Source organism: Oncorhynchus kisutch, linkage group LG24 (genome assembly GCF_002021735.2).
Source record: "Oncorhynchus kisutch isolate 150728-3 linkage group LG24, Okis_V2, whole genome shotgun sequence".
In the NCBI taxonomy this organism is placed as follows: domain Eukaryota; kingdom Metazoa; phylum Chordata; class Actinopteri; order Salmoniformes; family Salmonidae; genus Oncorhynchus; species Oncorhynchus kisutch.
In genome coordinates, this window is record NC_034197.2 from 44,534,572 (window position 1) to 44,556,822 (window position 22,251).

Here is a 22,251-nt window from a genome sequence, read left to right on the forward strand (position 1 = left end):
ACAGCTCTCATTGGATGAATCCTCTTGAATGTAATGGCAAAATGCAGATTTCCACCTAAATAGACCCAAAAGTAACTGCTTCTCATGTGTAATTACATGATTCTAAAGAAGACATCTGGGACATGTAAAACCATGGAACATTTGAAAAGAAGACATCTGGGACATGTAAAACCATGGAACATTTGAAAAGAAGACATCTGGGACATGTAAAACCATGGAACATTTGAAAAGAAGACATCTGGGACATGTAAAACCATGGAACATTTGAAAAGAAGACATCTGGGACATGTAAAACCATGGAACATTTGAAAAGAAGACATCTGGGACATGTAAAAACCATGGAACATTTGAAAAGAAGACATCTGGGACATGTAAAACCATTGTACATTTGAAAAGAAGACATCTGGGACATGTAAAACCATGGAACATTTGAAAAGAAGACATCTGGGACATGTAAAACCATGGAACATTTGAAAAGAAGACATCTGGGACATGTAAAACCATGGAACATTTGAAAAGAAGACATCTGGGACATGTAAAACCATGGAACATTTGAAAAGAAGACATCTGGGACATGTAAAAACCATGGAACATTTGAAAAGAAGACATCTGGGACATGTAAAACCATGGAACATTTGAAAAGAAGATATCTGGGACATGTAAAACCATGGAACATTTGAAAAGAAGACATCTGGGACATGTAAAACCATGGAACATTTGAAAAGAAGACATCTGGGACATGTAAAACCATGGAACATTTGAAAAGAAGACATCTGGGACATGTAAAACCATGGAACATTTGAAAAGAAGACATCTGGGACATGTAAAACCATGGAACATTTGAAAAGAAGACATCTGGGACATGTAAAACCATGGAAAATTTGAAAAGAAGACATCTGGGACATGTAAAACCATGGAACATTTGAAAAGAAGACATCTGGGAGATGTAAAACCATGGAACATTTGAAAAGAAGACATCTGGGACATGTAAAACCATGGAACATTTGAAAAGAAGACATCTGGGACATGTAAAACCATGGAACATTTGAAAAGAAGACATCTGGGACATGTAAAACCATGGAACATTTGAAAAGAAGACATCTGGGACATGTAAAACCATGGAACATTTGTAAAGAAGACATCTGGGACATGTAAAACCATGGAACATTTGAAAAGAAGACATCTGGGACATGTAAAACCATGGAACATTTGAAAAGAAGACATCTGGGACATGTAAAACCATGGAACATTTGAAAAGAAGACATCTGGGACATGTAAAACCATGGAACATTTGAAAAGAAGACATCTGGGACATGTAAAAACCATGGAACATTTGAAAAGAAGACATCTGGGACATGTAAAACCATGGAACATTTGAAAAGAAGACATCTGGGAGATGTAAAACCATGGAACATTTGAAAAGAAGACATCTGGGAGATGTAAAACCATGGAACATTTGAAAAGAAGACATCTGGGAGATGTAAAACCATGGAACATTTGAAAAGAAGACATCTGGGACATGTAAAACCATGGAACATTTGAAAAGAAGACATCTGGGACATGTAAAACCATGGAACATTTGAAAAGAAGACATCTGGGACATGTAAAACCATGGAACATTTGAAAAGAAGACATCTGGGACATGTAAAACCATGGAACATTTGTAAAGAAGACATCTGGGACATGTAAAACCATGGAACATTTGAAAAGAAGACATCTGGGACATGTAAAACCATGGAACATTTGAAAAGAAGACATCTGGGACATGTAAAACCATGGAACATTTGAAAAGAAGACATCTGGGACATGTAAAAACCATGGAACATTTGAAAAGAAGACATCTGGGACATGTAAAACCATGGAACATTTGAAAAGAAGACATCTGGGACATGTAAAACCATGGAACATTTGAAAAGAAGACATCTGGGACATGTAAAACCATGGAACATTTGAAAAGAAGACATCTGGGAGATGTAAAACCATGGAACATTTGAAAAGAAGACATCTGGGACATGTAAAACCATGGAACATTTGAAAAGAAGACATCTGGGACATGTAAAACCATGGAACATTTGAAAAGAAGACATCTGGGACATGTAAAACCATGGAACATTTGAAAAGAAGACATCTGGGACATGTAAAACCATGGAACATTTGTAAAGAAGACATCTGGGACATGTAAAACCATGGAACATTTGAAAAGAAGACATCTGGGACATGTAAAACCATGGAACATTTGAAAAGAAGACATCTGGGACATGTAAAACCATGGAACATTTGAAAAGAAGACATCTGGGACATGTAAAACCATGGAACATTTGAAAAGAAGACATCTGGGACATGTAAAAACCATGGAACATTTGAAAAGAAGACATCTGGGACATGTAAAACCATGGAACATTTGAAAAGAAGACATCTGGGACATGTAAAACCATGGACCATTTGAAAAGAAGACATCTGGGACATGTAAAACCATGGAACATTTGAAAAGAAGACATCTGGGAGATGTAAAACCATGGAACATTTGAAAAGAAGACATCTGGGACATGTAAAACCATGGAACATTTGAAAAGAAGACATCTGGGACATGTAAAACCATGGACCATTTGAAAAGAAGACATCTGGGACATGTAAAACCATGGAACATTTGAAAAGAAGACATCTGGGAGATGTAAAACCATGGAACATTTGAAAAGAAGACATCTGGGACATGTAAAACCATGGAACATTTGAAAAGAAGACATCTGGGACATGTAAAACCATGGAACATTTGAAAAGAAGACATCTGGGACATGTAAAACCATGGAACATTTGAAAAGAAGACATCTGGGACATGTAAAACCATGGAACATTTGTAAAGAAGACATCTGGGACATGTAAAACCATGGAACATTTGAAAAGAAGACATCTGGGACATGTAAAACCATGGAACATTTGAAAAGAAGACATCTGGGACATGTAAAACCATGGAACATTTGAAAAGAAGACATCTGGGACATGTAAAAACCATGGAACATTTGAAAAGAAGACATCTGGGACATGTAAAACCATGGAACATTTGAAAAGAAGACATCTGGGACATGTAAAACCATGGAACATTTGAAAAGAAGACATCTGGGAGATGATGAGGAAATGGACTAGACATATAGGAGTTACATAGTTCAGAATACACAATATCAAGTACACACAAAATAACCGTTTTTTTGTAGTTTTATTTTGAAAGTCATCTTTCATTGACAAGCTATAAGTGAATTATTGATGCCCAGAGCTGGAAAAACATCAGATGGCTTCCACAACATGTGAACAATATCAGGGGAAATAAATGGTATTGTTAGACCTAACAAATAGAAATGGGCAGATGGTTTTAGTAAGTGGTGTCAGGTGTGGCCACAAAATGTTTCCAAGTGTCCCTAAACCTCTCCAAAGTGGCATATGTCTGTAAATTAGATCATCGTGTGACGGTTGTGAGGTTGCTTTGGGGCCCCAAATTCAGCCACTTCCAACACTAGTTGCTCTCAGAAGGCCAACTGGGGTTTATCCTTTTGCTTTTGCCATCTACTTGTGGAGAAAGAAAGCCTTTACTGTAGCAGTGTCCACCAAGTGGTTAAAACAGGTCCTACTTCCTGGTCTTGTGGAGGTAGTAGCCTATCAGAGCATCAGATGGCTTCTGGTGGCATCTGGTTTTCTGAGCTGGTCGTGGGTGCACGTCAGCCACGCTCAAGATCCTAAACAATATCAGAACCGCCATCGATAAGAGACATTACTGTGCAGCCGTATTCATCAACCTGGCCAAAGATTTCGACTCTGTCAATCACCACATTCTTATTGGCAGACTCAACAGCCTTGGTTTCTCAAATGATTGCCTCGCCTGGTTTACCAACTACTTCTCTGATAGAGTTCAGTGTGTAAAATCGGAGGGCCTGTTGTCCGGACCTCTGGCAGTCTATGGGGGTGCCACAGGGTTAAATTCTCCGGCCGACTCTTTTCTCTGTATATATCAATGATGTCGCTCTTGCTGCTGGTGATTCTCTGATCCACCTCTACGCAGATGACACCATTCTGTATACATCTGACCCTTCTTTGGACACAGTGTTAACTAACCTCCAGATGAGCTTCAATGCCACACAACACTCCTTCCGTGGCCTCTAACTGCTCTTAAACGCAAGTAAAACTAAATGCATGCTATTCAACCGATCGCTGCCCTGCTAGGGAAGTTGTTATGCTTCAAGGTCCTTGAGGCTCCTTGAGGCTCCTTAGGTGTGGAGACTCCATCTAGCTGTGGTTTGTTGTGATCACTGCTTTAACTCCTGGATAATCTGACCAATAATGTGTGGCTGAATCTATCTGTTGGGTTATATAGCATGAACAATACAGACACTCACACACAAGGAGAAGGTAGATGTCAGCGATCGAGAGACTCACCGGGCAAATAAATCAATTCAATGTCTATTCTACGTTGGTTTAACCGCCATTTCATTGAAATGACGTAGCAACAACGTTGAATCAACCAGTGTTAGCCCAGTGAGGAGAGGGTTGATATTTAGGGGCATCAGAGGAACATATAATCCCACCGCTGGCCCTAATCTCTCATCTCTTTCCCTAATCCAGATTGCGGGTGCTGGGATGGAGGGATTGAGGGATGTATGTGAGTGTGTGTGTGAGAGAGAGAGTGTGTGTGTGTGAGAAAGTGTGGGTGTGTGTGTAAGAGGATGCGTGTGTGAGGGTGTGTGTGTGAGAGAGTGTGTGTGTGTGAGAGAGTGTGTGCGTGTGAGAGAGAGTGTACGTGTGTGTGGGAGAGAGTTTTTGTGTGTGTGTGTGGGGGGGAGGGGACGAAGGCCTCCTGAAACCTACATTTCAGACTATTACGTTGGTCATGGTGTGGACATCAGCCAGAATATAGTAATCCTAGCAGATGAGATTGTGGTAATGTGTGTGTTTGTGTGTGTGTTTGTGTGTGTGTTTGTGTGTGTGTTTGTGTGTGTGTTTGTGTGTGTGTGTGTGTGTGTGTTTGTGTGTGTTTGTGTGTGTGTTTGTGTGTGTGTTTGTGTGTGTTTGTGTGTGTTTGTGTGTGTGTGTGTGTTTGTGTGTGTGTTTGTGTGTGTGTGTGTGTTTGTGTGTGTGTTTGTGTGTGTGTGTGTGTTTGTGTGTGTGTTTGTGTGTGTGTGTGTGTTTGTGTGTGTGTGTGTGTGTGTTTTACTATCCTCCTGGCTACCTGAAATCCCCCAAAGTCCCCACAAGGAAAGTAAAACATTGAAAATTCTCCCTCGTGGTGACATTTCTCACATCCCCACAAGGACAAAGGCTATTTTAAGATTAGGGGTTAGGGTTAGGGTTAAAGGTTACAATTAGGGTTAGGGGTTAGGTTTAGGGTTAAAGGTTACAATTAGGGTTAGGGGTTAGGGTTAGGGTTAAAGGTTACAATTAGGGTTAGGGGTTAGGTTTAGGGTTAAAGGTTACAATTAGGGTTAGGGGTTAGGTTTAGGGTTAAAGGTTACAATTAGGGTTAGGGGTTAGGATTAGGTTTAGGGTTAAAGGTTACAATTAGGGTTAGGGGTTAGGTTTAGGTTTAGGGTTAAAGGTTACAATTAGGGTTAGGGGTTAGGTTTAGAGTTAGGGTTAGGGGTTAGGAGTAGGTTTAGAGTTAGGGGTTAGGATTAGAGTTAGGGGTTAGGATTAGAGTTAGGGGTTAGGATTAGAGTTAGGGGTTAGGATTATGTTTAGAGTTAGGGGTTAGGTTTAGAGTTAGGGTTAGGGGTTAGGATTAGGTTTAGAGTTAGGGGTTAGGTTTAGAGTCAGGGGTTAGGTTTAGAGTTAGGGGTTAGGTTTAGAGTTAGGGTTAGGGGTTAGGATTAGAGTTAGGGGTTAGGTTTAGAGTTAGGGTTAGGGGTTAGGATTAGGTTTAGAGTTAGGGGTTAGGATTAGAGTTAGGGGTTAGGTTTAGAGTTAGGGTTAGGGGTTAGGATTAGGTTTAGAGTTAGGGGTTAGGATTAGAGTTAGGGGTTAGGTTTAGAGTTAGGGTTAGGGGTTAGGATTAGAGTTAGGGGTTAGGTTTAGAGTTAGAGTTAGGGTTAGGATTAGAGTTAGGGGTTAGGTTTAGAGTTAGGGTTAGGGGTTAGGATTAGGTTTAGAGTTAGGGGTTATGATTATAGTTAGGGGTTAGGTTTAGAGTTAGGGTTAGGATTAGGTTTAGAGTTAGGGGTTAGGATTAGAGTTAAGGGTTAGGATTAGAGTTAGGGGTTAGGTTTAGAGTTAAGGTTAGGGTTAGGGGTTAGGTTTAGAGTTAGGGGTTAGGTTTTGAGTTAGGGGTTAGGTTTAGAGTTATGGGTTAGGTTTAGAGTTAGGGGTTAGGGGTTAGGTTCAGAGTTAGGGTTAGGTTTAGAGTTAGGAGTTAGGTTTAGAGTTAGGGGTTAGGATTAGAGTTAGGGGTTAGGATTAGAGTTAGGGGTTAGGATTATGTTTAGAGTTAGGGGTTAGGTTTAGAGTTAGGGTTAGGGGTTAGGATTAGGTTTAGAGTTAGGGGTTAGGTTTAGAGTCAGGGGTTAGGTTTAGAGTTAGGGGTTAGGTTTAGAGTTAGGGTTAGGGGTTAGGATTAGAGTTAGGGGTTAGGTTTAGAGTTAGGGTTAGGGGTTAGGATTAGGTTTAGAGTTAGGGGTTAGGATTAGAGTTAGGGGTTAGGTTTAGAGTTAGGGTTAGGGGTTAGGATTAGGTTTAGAGTTAGGGGTTAGGATTAGAGTTAGGGGTTAGGTTTAGAGTTAGGGTTAGGGGTTAGGATTAGAGTTAGGGGTTAGGTTTAGAGTTAGAGTTAGGGTTAGGATTAGAGTTAGGGGTTAGGTTTAGAGTTAGGGTTAGGGGTTAGGATTAGGTTTAGAGTTAGGGGTTATGATTATAGTTAGGGGTTAGGTTTAGAGTTAGGGTTAGGATTAGGTTTAGAGTTAGGGGTTAGGATTAGAGTTAAGGGTTAGGATTAGAGTTAGGGGTTAGGTTTAGAGTTAAGGTTAGGGTTAGGGGTTAGGTTTAGAGTTAGGGGTTAGGTTTTGAGTTAGGGGTTAGGTTTAGAGTTATGGGTTAGGTTTAGAGTTAGGGGTTAGGGGTTAGGTTCAGAGTTAGGGTTAGGTTTAGAGTTAGGAGTTAGGTTTAGAGTTAGGGTTAGGGTTAGGGGTTAGGTTTAGAGTTAGGGTTAGGTTTAGAGTTAGGGTTAGGGGTTAGGGTTAGGTTTAGAGTTAGGGGTCAGGAGTTAGGTTTAGAGTTAGGGGTTAGGTGTAGAGTTAGGTTTAAGGTTAGGTTTAGGTTTAGAGAGGGTTAGAGATTAGGATTAAGTTTAGAGTTAGGGTTAGAGATTAGGATTAGGTTTAGAGTTAGTGTTAAATGTTTTTATTAGGTTTAGAGTTAGGGTTAAAGGTTAGGATTATAGGTTTAGAGTTAGAGTTAGGGTTTAGGTTTAGAGTTAGGGTTAGGGGTTAGGTTTAGAGTTAGGGGTTAGGTTTAGAGTTAGGTTTAAGGTTAGGTTTAGAGAGGGTTAGAGATTAGGATTAGGTTTAGAGTTAGGGTTAGAGATTAGGATTAGGTTTAGAGTTAGGGTTTAGGTTTAGGTTTAGAGTTAGGGGTTAGGTTTAGAGTTAGGGTTTAGGTTTAGGTTTAGAGTTAGGGGTATCGGTCCCTACAAGGATAGTAATATCGAACGTGTATGTGTGGAGATGCTACCTAGTACCTGCACGACACATTATACAGACTATGTCAATGCAAAGTGACTTGAATGAGAATGGGAGACACTGAGGGAGGCCGTGAGAGAGACAGGTAGACGGTGAGGGAAAGGGTGAGGGAGACACTGAGGGAGGCCGTGAGAGAGACAGGTAGACGGTGAGGGAGACAGTGAGGGAGACGGTGAGGGAGACACTGAGGGAGACCGTGAGAGAGACAGGTAGATAGTGAGGGAGGCCGTGAGAGAGACAGGTAGACAGTGAGGGAGGCCATGAAAGAGACAGGTAGACGGTGAGGGAGGTGGTGATGGAGACGGTGAGGGAGACAGTGAGGGAGACACTGAGGGAGACCGTGAGAGAGACAGGTAGACGGTGAGGGAGATGGTGAGGGAGATGGTGAGGGAGACACTGAGGGAGACCGTGAGAGAGACAGGTAGACGGTGAGGGAGACGGTGAGGGAGACGGTGAGGGAGACAGTAAGGGAGACACTGAGGGAGACCGTGAGAGAGACATGTAGACGGTGAGGGAGACGGTGAGAGAGATGGTGATGGAGACAGTGAGGGAGACGGTGAGGGAGACACTGAGGGAGACCGTGAGAGAGACACTGAGGGAGACCGTGAGAGAGACAGGTAGATGGTGAGGGAGACGGTGAGAGAGATGGTGATGGAGACAGTGAGGGAGACGGTGAGGGAGACACTGAGGGAGACCGTGAGAGAGACAGGTAGACGGTGAGGGAAACAGTGAGGGAGACGGTGATGGAGACACTGAGGGAGACAGTGAGGGAGACACTGAGGGAGGCGTGAGATAGACAGGTAGACAGTGAGGGAGACACTGAGGGAGACCGTGAGAGAGACAGGTAGACAGTGAGGGAGGTGGTGAGGGAGATGGTGATGGAGACGGTGATGAGACGGTGATGGAGACAGTGAGGGAGGCCGTGAGAGAGACAGGTAGACGGTGAGGGAGACGGTGAGGGAGATGCTGATGGAGACGGTGAGGGAGACACTGAGGGAGACCGTGAGAGAGACAGGTAGACGGTGAGGGAGACGGTGAGGGAGACGGTGAGGGAGACGGTGAGGGAGACGGTGATGGAGACAGTGAGGGAGACACTGAGGGAGACCGTGAGAGAGACAGGTAGACGGTGAGGGAGACGGTGAGGGAGACCGTGAGGGAGACGGTGAGGGAGACGGTGATGGAGACACTGAGGGAGACAGTGAGGGAGACACTGAGGGAGACCGTGAGAGAGACAGGTAGACGGTGAGGGAGACGGTGAGGGAGACGGTGATGGAGACAGTGAGGGAGACACTGAGGGAGACCGTGAGAGAGACAGGTAGACGGTGAGGGAGACGGTGAGGGAGACAGTGAGGGAGACAGTGAGGGAGACACTGAGGGAGACCGTGAGAGAGACAGGTAGACAGTGAGGGAGGCCGTGAGAGAGACAGGTAGACGGTGAGGTAGACGGTGAGGGAGACGGTGAGGGAGGCGGTGAGGGAGACAGTAAGGGAGACACTGAGGGAGACACTGAGGGAGACCGTGAGAGAGACAGGTAGACGGTGAGGGAGACGGTGAGAGAGATGGTGATGGAGACAGTGAGGGAGACGGTGAGGGAGACACTGAGGGAGACCGTGAGAGAGACAGGTAGACGGTGAGGGAGACAGTGAGGGAGATGGTGATGGAGACACTGAGGGAGACAGTGAGGGAGACACTGAGGGAGACCGTGAGAGAGACAGGTAGATGGTGAGGGAGACGGTGAGAGAGATGGTGATGGTGAGGGAGACGGTGAGGGAGACACTGAGGGAGACCGTGAGAGAGACAGGTAGACGGTGAGGGAAACAGTGAGGGAGACGGTGATGGAGACACTGAGGGAGACAGTGAGGGAGACACTGAGGGAGGCGTGAGCGAGACAGGTAGACAGTGAGGGAGACACTGAGGGAGACCGTGAGAGAGACAGGTAGACAGTGAGGGAGGTGGTGAGGGAGATGGTGATGGAGACGGTGATGAGACGGTGATGGAGACAGTGAGGGAGGCCGTGAGAGAGACAGGTAGACGGTGAGGGAGACGGTGAGGGAGATGCTGATGGAGACGGTGAGGGAGACACTGAGGGAGACCGTGAGAGAGACAGGTAGACGGTGAGGGAGACGGTGAGGGAGACGGTGAGGGAGACGGTGATGGAGACAGTGAGGGAGACACTGAGGGAGACGGTGAGAGAGACAGGTAGACGGTGAGGGAGACAGGTGAGGGAGACGGTGAGGGAGATGGTGATGGAGACAGTGAGGGAGACAGTGAGGGAGACACTGAGGGAGACCGTGAGAGAGACAGGTAGACGGTGAGGGAGACGGTGAGGGAGACAGTGATGGAGACAGTGAGGGAGACAGTGAGGGAGACACTGAGGGAGACCGTGAGAGAGACAGGTAGACGGTGAGGTAGACGGTGAGGGAGACGGTGATGGAGACAGTGAGGGAGACACTGAGGGAGACACTGAGGGAGGCCGTGAGAGAGACAGGTAGACGGTGAGGGAGACGGTGAGGGAGACGGTGATGGCGACAGTGAGGGAGACACTGAGGGAGACACTGAGGGAGGCCGTGAGAGAGACAGGTAGACGGTGAGGGAGACGGTGAGGGAGACGGTGATGGCGACAGTGAGGGAGACACTGAGGGAGACACTGAGGGAGGCCGTGAGAGAGACAGGTAGACGGTGAGGGAGACGGTGAGGGAGACGGTGATGGAGACGGTGAGGGAGACAGTGAGGGAGACGGTGATGGCGACAGTGAGGGAGACACTGAGGGAGACACTGAGGGAGGCCGTGAGAGAGACAGGTAGACGGTGAGGGAGACGGTGAGGGAGACGGTGATGGCGACAGTGAGGGAGACACTGAGGGAGACACTGAGGGAGACACTGAGGGAGGCCGTGAGAGAGACAGGTAGACGGTGAGGGAGACGGTGAGGGAGACGGTGATGGAGACGGTGAGGGAGACAGTGAGGGAGACGGTGATGGAGACAGTAAGGGAGACACTGAGGGAGACACTGAGGGAGACACTGAGGGAGACCGTGAGAGAGACAGGTAGACAGTGAGGGAGTTGGTGATGCTTATAGTGCTTATGGTGATGGAGACAGTGCAGGTGAGAGCAACACAAAGTGTGAAAGACAACCCCTCAGTCAACCCCTACTATCTGCCAAACCCGAAAGTCCGAAGAGCTGCTGCTTGGCAAGGCACCTAGCCTACCTGCTAACTATCAAGCTAGCCAGCTTTCCTTGACAGTTTGAACACAGCCTGCGACGCGGTTAGCCCTTGTGGCTGGGACTGCAGATAGTCCCAGGCTTGTGGATGTTTAAATTCCTGCTGTTTGTTGCTGTGCTGTCTGGAATTGAGTGAAGTACCAGCATTAGCCTATGTTGCTACCATCATGTTAAAGGTAATGGAGTAATGGAGACAACAGTGTTTCATTCTCACCGGTGGCTTATCTTTTTAATCAATAACAAGATGTCTATAAGCAATTGTTACGGTGATAGGAAAATAGCATCAAGAGCTTTGTCCAATTACTGGTGGACTAACAAAAGAATGGATGATCTGATCAGAGAAGTCCAAGACCTTAAGAACAATCTGCAGTTTTCCCAGGGAGAGGTGGATATCATGAAAGAGACTTGTAGTAAGATGACAACAAACTAAGTCAACGTCAACAGTGAAGAGGAGACTCCGGAATGCTGCCCTTCTAGGCAGAGTTCCTCTGTCCAGTCTCAACATCAACAGAGAAACTATAGAGAATACTAGCAGACTGTATTACCACCAGGTATAGACAACCTAGATGGTTAACTATTGAGAATGATAGCAGACTATTGCCACCCTATTCTGCTATATCTTTAACCGAAGCCTAAAGGAGTGTGTGTCCACAGGCCTGGAAGGAAGCTAAAGTAATTCCACTGCCCAAAAATAGTAAAGCACCATTTTCTTGCTCTCAGCCGACCAATCAGTTTGCGGTCTGTTCTTAGTAAACTGATGGAGAGAATTGTGAACAAGTCAACTAAGGACTTTCAGCATGCATATAGAGATGGGCACTCAACTTGTACTGCACCGACTCAGGTGACAGATGATTGGTTAATAGAATAATCGGATAATAGGGTGACAGTTGAAGCTGTTGTGTTATTGATGTTATTGATTATCAATTGTTATTGAAGAAACTCACTTACTATCGCTTTACATCACCTGTCATCACATGGTTGGAGAGTTTATCCAATAGAACACAGTGTTCTTCAATGGAAGCTTCTCTAACATCAGATACGTACAGTGTGGTGTCCCTCAGGGCAGTTGCCTTGGGCCGTTACTCTTCTCTATCTCCACTAATGATTTGTCACTGGTCTTACGCAAAGCTAGAACGACTATGTTGATGATTCCACACTCTACATGTTGGCAGCCAAAGCCAGTGAGCTCTGAATGAGGAGTTACAGTCCGTATCAGAATGGGTGATCAATAATAAACTGGTCTTAAATACACATCTACAACTAAAAGCAGTGTATTTGGTTCAAAACATTCTCTAGGACCTAAACCTCAACTGGAGTTGTGTATAAAAGGTGTGACCGTTGAGAAAGTTGAGGAACATTGGATGGTCAAGTCATATTGACAAAGTTGTTGTTGTTACAACCTGGCTCAAGATTGTAACAATGGGAAACTCCACACTGAGTAAAGATACATTTCTCAATTAATTTATTCCAGAAATAAAGTTAACACTCACAACAATAATCAGATGAGGCATGAAGGTCAGTAAATTAGGTGTCAACTGCCAAAACCACAACAAAATAACCAAAGGTATGCACAGATAGAGGAATCTCTTGCTGAATGGGGAAACAGTGGCTTTATGCCACAGATGAGCTTACACAGGTGTGCCCCATCAGCACTGACAACTCTCCCAGCTCCGCCCACCTATCCTGCTCCGCCCACCTATCCTGCTCCGCCCACCTCTCCTCATCCGCCCAACTATCCTGCTCCGCCACCTTTCGTCCTCCGCCCACCTCTCCTGCTCCGCCCACTTCTCCTACTCCGCCCACCTCTCCTCCTCCGCCCACCTCTCCTCCTCCGCCCAACTCTCCTCCTCCGCCCACCTATCCTCCTCCGCCCACCTCTCCTGCTCCGCCCACTTCTCCTACTCCGCCCACCTCTCCTCCTCCGCCCACCTCTCCTGCTCCGCCCACCTCTCCTGCGCCGCCCACCTCTCCTGCTCCGCCCAACTCTCCTGCTCCGCCCAACTTTCCTGCTCCGCCCAACTCTCCTGGTCCGCCCACCTATCCTGCTCCGCCACCTTTCCTCCTCCACCCACCTCTCCTCCTCCACCCAACAATCTCCTCCTCCACCCACCTCTCCTCCTCTGCCCAACAATCTCCTACTCTGCCCAACAATCCCCTACTCTGCCCAACAATCTCCTCCTCTGCCCAACAATCTCCTCCTCTGCCCAACAATCCCCTACTCTGCCCACCACTCCTCCTCCTCCACCCGCCTCTCCTCCTCCTCCGCCCACCTCTCCTCCTCCGCCCACCAATCTCCGGCAGGAAGTAAGCACAGCAAAACCCAGTAGACAGAGCAGGGTGGGGCCGTCACATTGTGTCACGTTCTGACCTTAGTTCCTTTGTTATGTCTTTGTTTTAGTTTGGTCAGGGCGTGAGTTGGGGTGGGCAGTCTATGTTATTTTTTCTATGTTGTGTTTATGTATTTGTCCTGGTATGGTTCTCAATCAGAGGCAGGTGTCGTTCGTTGTCTCTGATTGAGGATCATACTTAGGTAGCCTGTTTTCCCCATTTTGGTGGTGGGTGTTTATTTTCTGTTGTGTGTCTGCACCAGACAGAACTGTTTCGTTTTAGTTATGGTAGATTGTTTTCTGTTGTGTGTCTGCACCATGCAGAACAGTTTCGTTTTAGTTATGGGAGATTGTTTTCTGTTCGTTTTCGTTTCTGTCTTTCACGTTGTTATTTTGCATTTTCAGTGTTCAGTTGATTCATTAAATATTAACATGGACACACACCACGCTGCGCTTTGGTCTCATTCCAACGACGATCGTTACAACAGCAAAGAAAGACCTAGCAACACTGGACTCTATTATTATGGTAGGAGATAATAAAACTGTTTCAAATACCTCAATGGACCGTAAATGAAATCACCACCTTCACGCACTTAGAGAAATTAGGAATATCATGGAGTCATTAGAACTAGGGGTTATATGGACTAGGGGTTATATGAACTAGGGGTTATATGAACTAGGGGTTATATGGACTAGGGGTTATATGAACTAGGGGTTATATGAACTAGGGGTTATATGGACTAGGGGTTATATGAACTAGGGGTTATATGGACTAGGGGTTATATGGACTAGGGGTTATATGAACTAGGGGTTATATGAACTAGGGGTTATATGGACTAGGGGTTATATGAACTAGGGGTTATATGAACTAGGGGTTATATGGACTAGGGGTTATATGGACTAGGGGTTATATGAACTAGGGGTTATATGAACTAGGGGTTATATGGACTAGGGGTTATATGAACTAGGGGTTATATGGACTAGGGGTTATATGGACTAGGGGTTATATGAACTAGGGGTTATATGGACTAGGGGTTATATGAACTAGGGGTTATATGGAGGCATTAGAACTAGGGGTTATATGAACTAGGGGTTATATGGAGGCATTAGAACTAGGGGTTATATGGACTAGGGGTTATATGGAGGCATTAGTACTAGGGGTTATATGGACTAGGGGTTATATGAACTAGGGGTTATATGAACTAGGGGTTATATGAACTAGGGGTTATATGAACTAGGGGTTATATGGACTAGGGGTTATATGGACTAGGGGTTATATGGACTAGGGGTTATATGAACTAGGGGTTATATGGAGGCATTAGAACTAGGGGTTATATGACCTAGGGGTTATATGAACTAGGGGTTATATGAACTAGGGGTTATATGGACTAGGGGTTATATGGACTAGGGGTTATATGGACTAGGGGTTATATGAACTAGGGGTTATATGAACTAGGGGTTATATGGACTAGGGGTTATATGAACTAGGGGTTATATGGACTAGGGGTTATATGAACTAGGGGTTATATGAACTAGGGGTTATATGGACTAGGGGTTATATGAACTAGGGGTTATATGAACTAGGGGTTATATGGACTAGGGGTTATATGAACTAGGGGTTATATGAACTAGGGGTTATATGGACTAGGGGTTACATGAACTAGGGGTTATATGAACTAGGGGTTATATGAACTAGGGGTTATATGGACTAGGGGTTATATGAACTAGGGGTTATATGAACTAGGGGTTATATGGACTAGGGGTTATATGAACTAGGGGTTATATGGAGGCATTAGAACTAGGGGTTATATGAACTAGGGGTTATATGGACTAGGGGTTATATGAACTAGGGGTTATATGAACTAGGGGTTATATGAACTAGGGGTTATATGAACTAGGGGTTATATGAACTAGGGGTTATATGGACTAGGGGTTATATGAACTAGGGGTTATATGAACTAGGGGTTATATGGACTAGGGGTTATATGGAGACATTAGAACTAGGGGTTATATGAACTAGGGGTTATATGAACTAGGGGTTATATGAACTAGGGGTTATATGGAGACATTAGAACTAGGGGTTATATGAACTAGGGGTTATATGAACTAGGGGTTATATGAACTAGGGGTTATATGGATACATTAGAACTAGGGGTTATATGAACTAGGGGTTATATGAACTAGGGGTTATATGGACTAGGGGTTATATGGACTAGGGGTTATATGAACTAGGGGTTATATGGACTAGGGGTTATATGAACTAGGGGTTATATGGACTAGGGGTTATATGAACTAGGGGTTATATGAACTAGGGGTTATATGAACTAGGGGTTACATGAACTAGGGGTTATATGAACTAGGGGTTATATGAACTAGGGGTTATATGAACTAGGGGTTATATGAACTAGGGGTTATATGAACTAGGGGTTATATGAACTAGGGGTTATATGGACTAGGGGTTATATGGTGAGGGGGGGGTGAGGTATGGTGGGGTATGGTGAGGTGGGTGGGGCATGGTGGGGTATGGTGAGGGGTGGTGAGGTATGGTGGGGTATGGTGAGGGGGGGTGAGGTATGGTGGGGTATGGTGAGGGAAAAGGACCGGTCCCTATCTCTTAAAGGCCCATAGGATCCATGTGTACAGGGTTGGTCTGCCAGTCACTAGGGTGACAAGCCAAGTTGGGATGAGGGGAGGTTTTGGGATGAGGTGAGGTTTTGGGATGAGGGGAGGTTTTGGGATGAGGGGAGTTTTTGTGATGAGGGGAGGTTTTGGGATGAGGGGAGGTTTTGGGATGAGGGGAGGTTTTGGGATGAGGGGAGGTTTTGGGATGAGGGGAGGTTTTGGGATGAGGGGAGGTTTTGGGATGAGGGGAGGTTTTGGGATGAGGGGAGGTTTTGTATCTCAACATGGTAAACAGTGAAATAAGTATAGCCAGTTATAATTGTAATAGCCGATAATAAGAAAACACAATCAGTATTTCCCTGGATAAAAGAGAAGGAATATAATATCTATTGTTGCCAGGAAACCTAGAGGAAGTTGGCTGGAAAAAGGGGATATATTTCTCCCATAGGCAAAGAAACTCAAAAAGGATTGATGATATGAATTAACAGTCATTTTGATCCGAATGTGCAAACTGCTCAAAAAGATCTGCAAGGAAGCAGGATCCATCTACATATGTTACTGGATCACAAACAGACCTGGTTCATTAATCTGTACGGACTAAATACTGATCATCTGTCGTCCTGCCCCTGAACGAGGCAGTTCCCCCAGTAGGCTGTCATTTCTAAAATGACAATTTGTTCTTTTAACTGACTTGTTAAATAAATTGTTAAAACATCTCATGGAACGGTGAACACGCACAAACACTATTTTTTAGTTTATTTGTTTGTATTATTGTTTACTGTTTGTACATATTTGTATTTTAAATGCGACCCGCCATGTCGTTGTTGAAACCCGCCATGTCCATGTCGTTGTTGAAACCCGCCATGTCCATGTCGTTGTTGAAACCCGCCATGTCTATGGGGTTGTTGAAACCCGCCATGTCTATGGGGTTGTTGAAACCCGCCATGTCTATGGGGTTGTTGAAACCCGCCATGTCTATGGGGTTGTTGAAACCCGCCATGTCTATGGGGTTGTTGAAACCCGCCATGTCTATGGGGTTGTTGAAACCCGCCATGTCTATGGGGTTGTTGAAACCCGCCATGTCTATGGGGTTGTTGAAACCCGCCATGTCTATGGGGTTGTTGAAACCCGCCATGTCTATGGGGTTGTTGAAACCCGCCATGTCTATGGGGTTGTTGAAACCCCCCATGTCTATGGGGTTGTTGAAACCCCCCATGTCTATGGGGTTGTTGAAACCCGCCATGTCTATGGGGTTGTTGAAACCCGCCATGTCTATGGGGTTGTTGAAACCCGCCATGTCTATGGGGTTGTTGAAACCCGCCATGTCTATGGGGTTGTTGAAACCCGCCATGTCTATGGGGTTGTTGAAACCCGCCATGTCTATGGGGTTGTTGAAACCCGCCATGTCTATGGGGTTGTTGAAACCCGCCATGTCTATGGGGTTGTTGAAACCCGCCATGTCTATGGGGTTGTTGAAACCCGCCATGTCTATGGGGTTGTTGAAACCCGCCATGTCTATGGGGTTGTTGAAACCCGCCATGTCTATGGGGTTGTTGAAACCCGCCATGTCTATGGGGTTGTTGAAACCCGCCATGTCTATGGTGTTGTTGAAACCCGCCATGTCTATGGTGTTGTTTGAAACCCGCCATGTCTATGGGGTTGTTGAAACCCGCCATGTCTATGGGGTTGTTGAAACCCGCCATGTCTATGGGGTTGTTGAAACCCCCCATAGGTTGTTGAAACCCGCCATGTCTATGGGGTTGTTGAAACCCGCCATGTCTATGGGGTTGTTGAAACCCGCCATGTCTATGGGGTTGTTGAAACCCGCCATGTCTATGGGGTTGTTGAAACCCGCCATGTCTATGGGGTTGTTGAAACCCGCCATGTCTATGGGGTTGTTGAAACCCGCCATGTCTATGGGGTTGTTGAAACCCGTCATGTCTATGGGGTTGTTGAAACCCGCCATGTCTATGGGGTTGTTGAAACCCGCCATGTCTATGGGGTTGTTGAAACCCGCCATGTCTATGGGGTTGTTGAAACCCGCCATGTCTATGGGGTTGTTGAAACCCGCCATGTTTAGTGTTTTTGTGGACCACAGGGGGAATAGGCCTCTGCAAAAGCTCATGGGGATCCAAAGAAACAAATAAATAATATTTTTTCTAGTTTCACAGTCTTGCACCGTACGTGTGTGTGTGTGTGTCTAAGTGTGTGTGTGGTTATCACGTTAACAGGGCAGTTAGTGTGACAGAGTGCTCAACTCCCCAGGGTCCCCAATGTCAGAGAAGGGAAGGTGTGTGTGGGTGTTAAGGTGTGTTGTGATTCTGAGGTTAACAGAAGTTTATATGTGTGTGTGTGTGTGTGTGTGTTAGGGTGTTTTGGGTTTGTGAGGTTAACAGAAGTGTGTGTGTGTATATGTGTGTGTGTGTGTATATGTGTGTGTGTGTGTATGTGTGTGTATGTATGTGTGTGTGTGTATATGTGTGTGTGTCTATGTGTGTGTGTGTGTATATGTCTGTGTGTGTGTGTATATGTGTGTGTGTGTGTGTATCTGTATGTGTGTGTATATATCTGTGTGTGTGTATGTATGTGTGTGTGTCTATGTGTATATACACGTTACCTGTGTCACTTTAAAAGGTGATGAAGTGCCAAAGCCAGAAATCACACACGCTATCTCTCACCACGCTGACTCTCGCCACGCTGTCTCTCGCCACGCTGTCTCTCGCCACGCTGTCTCTCGCCACGCTATCTCCCGCCACGCTATCTCTCGCCACGCTGTCTCTCGCCACACTGACTCTGTAGTTTATCTGGGGAAGGGTCATGAGGTCCTGACTCTGTAGTTTATCTGGGGAAGGGTCATGAGGTCCTGACTCTGTAGTTCATCTGGGGAAGGGTCATGAGGTACTGACTCTGTAGTTCATCTGAGGAAGGGTCATGAGGTCCTGACTCTGTAGTTTATCTGGGGAAGGGTCATGAGGTACTGACTCTGTAGTTCATCTGAGGAAGGGTCATGAGGTTCTGAATATGATGTTCATCTGGGGAAGGGTCATGAGGTCCTGACTCTGTAGTTCATCTGGGGAAGGGTCATGAGGTCCTGACTCTGTAGTTCATCTGAGGGTCATGAGGTCCTGACTATGAAGTTCATCTGGGGAAGGGTCATGAGGTCCTGACTCTGTAGTTCATCTGGGGAAGGGTCAAGGAGACAAAGGAGGCCGACAGCAGAGTATTTGAGTGGAGTGGAGCTGGTTTTGGAGAGATCCCAATTTTGCTGGAGAGGAGAGATCCCAATTTGACTGGAGAGGAAAGATCCCAATTTGACTTGAGAGAAGAGATCCCAATTTTGCTGGAGAGGAGAGATCCCAATTTGACTGGAGAGAAGAGATCCCAATTAGACTTGAGAGAAGAGATCCCAATGTTGCTGGAGAGGAGAGATCCCAATTTGACTGGAGTGCGGAGTGAGAGTTGCCCGAAGGGTGTTTATCATCCCAAATGGCTCTGTAGGTGAAGAGAGGAAAATTCTCCGCTGCCGGCTGGCTCTCCAGGTACCATGACATGAGCCTGAAGACACTGTCAGTCTCTCCAGGTACCATCACATGAGCCTGAAGACACTGTCCGTCTCTCCAGGTACCATCACATGAGCCTGAAGACACTGTCCGTCTCTCCAGGTACCATCACATGAGCCTGAAGACACTGGCCATCTCTCCAGGTACCATTACATGAGCCTGAAGACACTGTCCGTCTCTCAAGGTACCATCACATGAGCCTGAAGACACTGGCCGTCTCTCCAGGTACCATCACATGAGCCTGAAGACACTGTCCATCTCTCCAGGTACCATCACATGAGCCTGAAGACACTGTCCTTCTCTCCAGGTACCATCACATGAGCCTGAAGACACTGGCCGTCTCTCCAGGTACCATCACATGGGCCTGAAGACACTGGTCGTCTCTCCAGGTACCATCACATGAGTCTGAAGACACTGTCCGTCTCTCCAGGTACCATCACATGAGCCTGAAGACACTGTCCGTCTCTCCAGGTCCCATTACATGAGCCTGAAGACGCTGGTTGTCTCTCCAGGTACCATCACATGAGCCTGAAGACACTGGTCGTCTCTCCAGGTACCATCACATGAGCCTGAAGACACTGGCAGTCTCTCCAGGTACCATCACATGAGCCTGAAGACACTGGCAGTCTCTCCAGGTACCATCACATGAGCCTGAAGACACTGTCAGTCTCTCCATGAGCCTGAAGACACTGGCAGTCTCTCCAGGTACCATCACATGAGCCTGAAGACGCTGGTCGTCTCTCCAGGTACCATCACATGAGCCTGAAGCTCCAGACAGGCCAAACTCCTGTTTCTAAAAATGTATTCAAAAAATTGAATTCAAAAGCACTAATTAGTGATTTTTCATTTAATTTCTATGTAAGTCACAGCCTATATGTACAATGTACTGACTATAATGATTTAATCCAACTAAATGTTTTTCAAATGCTGAGCGCTTTATGTCCCTACCAGCCTATTGTGTCTCAGTCCCTAAAGCTTCACAATGTATTTCAATGTATTTCATATGGCATTGATACAACTGAAATAATATAGCCTAAATAATTCATTTAGTTAGACTGTGTTAGACCTGTCTGGCTCCTGACCTATTTAATATGCTGTTTAATAAGACATGTAGTCAGAGTGTTTATTTGAAATGTATTTCACCTTTATTTAACCAGGTCTCACCAGGGGTGATGGTTAGATTAGATTTTTTTTTAAACACATGTATTTCAACTTTATTTAACCAGGTAGGCCAGTTGACAAAAAGTTATTATTTACAACTGTGACCTGGACAAGATAAAGCAAAGCAGTTCGACACAAACAACAACAGTTACACATAAACAAACGTACAGTCAACAACACAATATAGAAACATCTATATACAGCGTGTGCAAATGTAGAAGAGTAGGGAGGTAGACAATAAATTGGCCATAGAGGCGAAATAATTACAATTTAGCATTAATACTGGAGTGATAGATGTGCAGATGATGATGTGCAAGTAGAGATACTGGGGTGCAAAAGAGCAAGAGGGTAAGTAATAATATGGGGATGAGGTAGTTGGGTGTGCTATTTACAGATTGACTGTGTACAGGTAAACTGCTCTGACAGCTGATGCTTAAAGTTAGAGAGGGAGATATAAGACTCCAGCTTCAGAGATTTCTGCAATTCGTTCCAGTCATTGGCATCAGAGAACTGGAGGAAAGTCGGCCAAAGGAAGTGTTGGCTTTGGGGACGACCAGTAAAATATACCTGCTGGAGTGCGTGCTACGGGTGGGTGTTGCTATGGTGACCAGTGAGCTGAGATAAGGCGGGGCTTTACCAAGCAAAGACTTATAGATGACCTGGAGCCAGTGGGTTTGGCGACCAATATGAAGCGAGGACCAGCCAACGAGCGCATACAGGTTGCAGTGGTGGGTAGTATATGGGGCTTTGGTGACAAAACGGATGGCACTGTAATAAGCTACATTCCAGTTTGCTGAGTAGAGTGTTGGAGGCTATTTCGTAAATGACATCACCGAAGTCAAGGATCGGCAGGATAGTCCGTTTTACGAGGGTATGTTTGGCAGCATGAGTGAAGGATGCTTTGTTGCGAAATAGGAAGCCGGTTCTAGATTTAATTTTGGAATGGAAATGTTTAATGTGAGTCTGGAAGGAGAGTAGGTATTTGTAGTAGTCCACATATTCTAAGTCACAACCGTCCAGAATAGTGAAGATGGTCGGGCGTGCGGGTGCGGGCAGCGATCGGTTGAAGAGCATGCACTTAGTTTTACTAGTATTTAAAAGCCGTTGTAGGCCACGGAAGGAGTGTTGTATGGCGTTGACACTCATTTGGAGGTTTGTTAGCATAGTGTCCAAAGAAGGGCCAGATGTATACAGAATGGTGTTGTCTGTGTATAGGTGGAGCAGAGTATCACCAGCAGCAAGAGCGACATCATTGATATATACAGAGAAAAGAGTCGGCCTGAGAATTGAACCCTGTGGCACCCCCATAGAGACTGCCAGAGATCCAGACAACAGCCCCTCCGATTTGACACACCGATATTGGTCGGTGATCTGTTTGTTAACTTATCTTTCGAAGACCGTAGAAAAGCAGGGTAGGATAGATATAGGTCTATAACAGTTTGGGTCTAGAGTGTCTCCCCCTTTGAAGAGGGGGATGACCGTGGCAGCTTTCCAATCATTGAGCATCTCAGATGATACAAAAGAGAGGTTGAACAGGCTAGTAATAGGGGTTGCAACAATTTTGGTGGATAATTTTAGAAAGAGAGGGTCCAGATTGTCTAGCCCAGCTGATTTGTACAGATTCTGATTTTGCAGTTCTTACAGAACATCAG

At 45.6% G+C, this 22,251-nt stretch overlaps 1 protein-coding gene across 1 annotated transcript in view; it reads right to left on the reverse strand.

The window, feature by feature from the left end:
* Positions 1–22,251, reverse strand: part of LOC109885228 (uncharacterized protein KIAA1522-like) — a 265,426-nt gene that overhangs the window by 176,688 nt on the left and 66,487 nt on the right. The gene's annotated exons all lie outside the window — the stretch shown is intronic.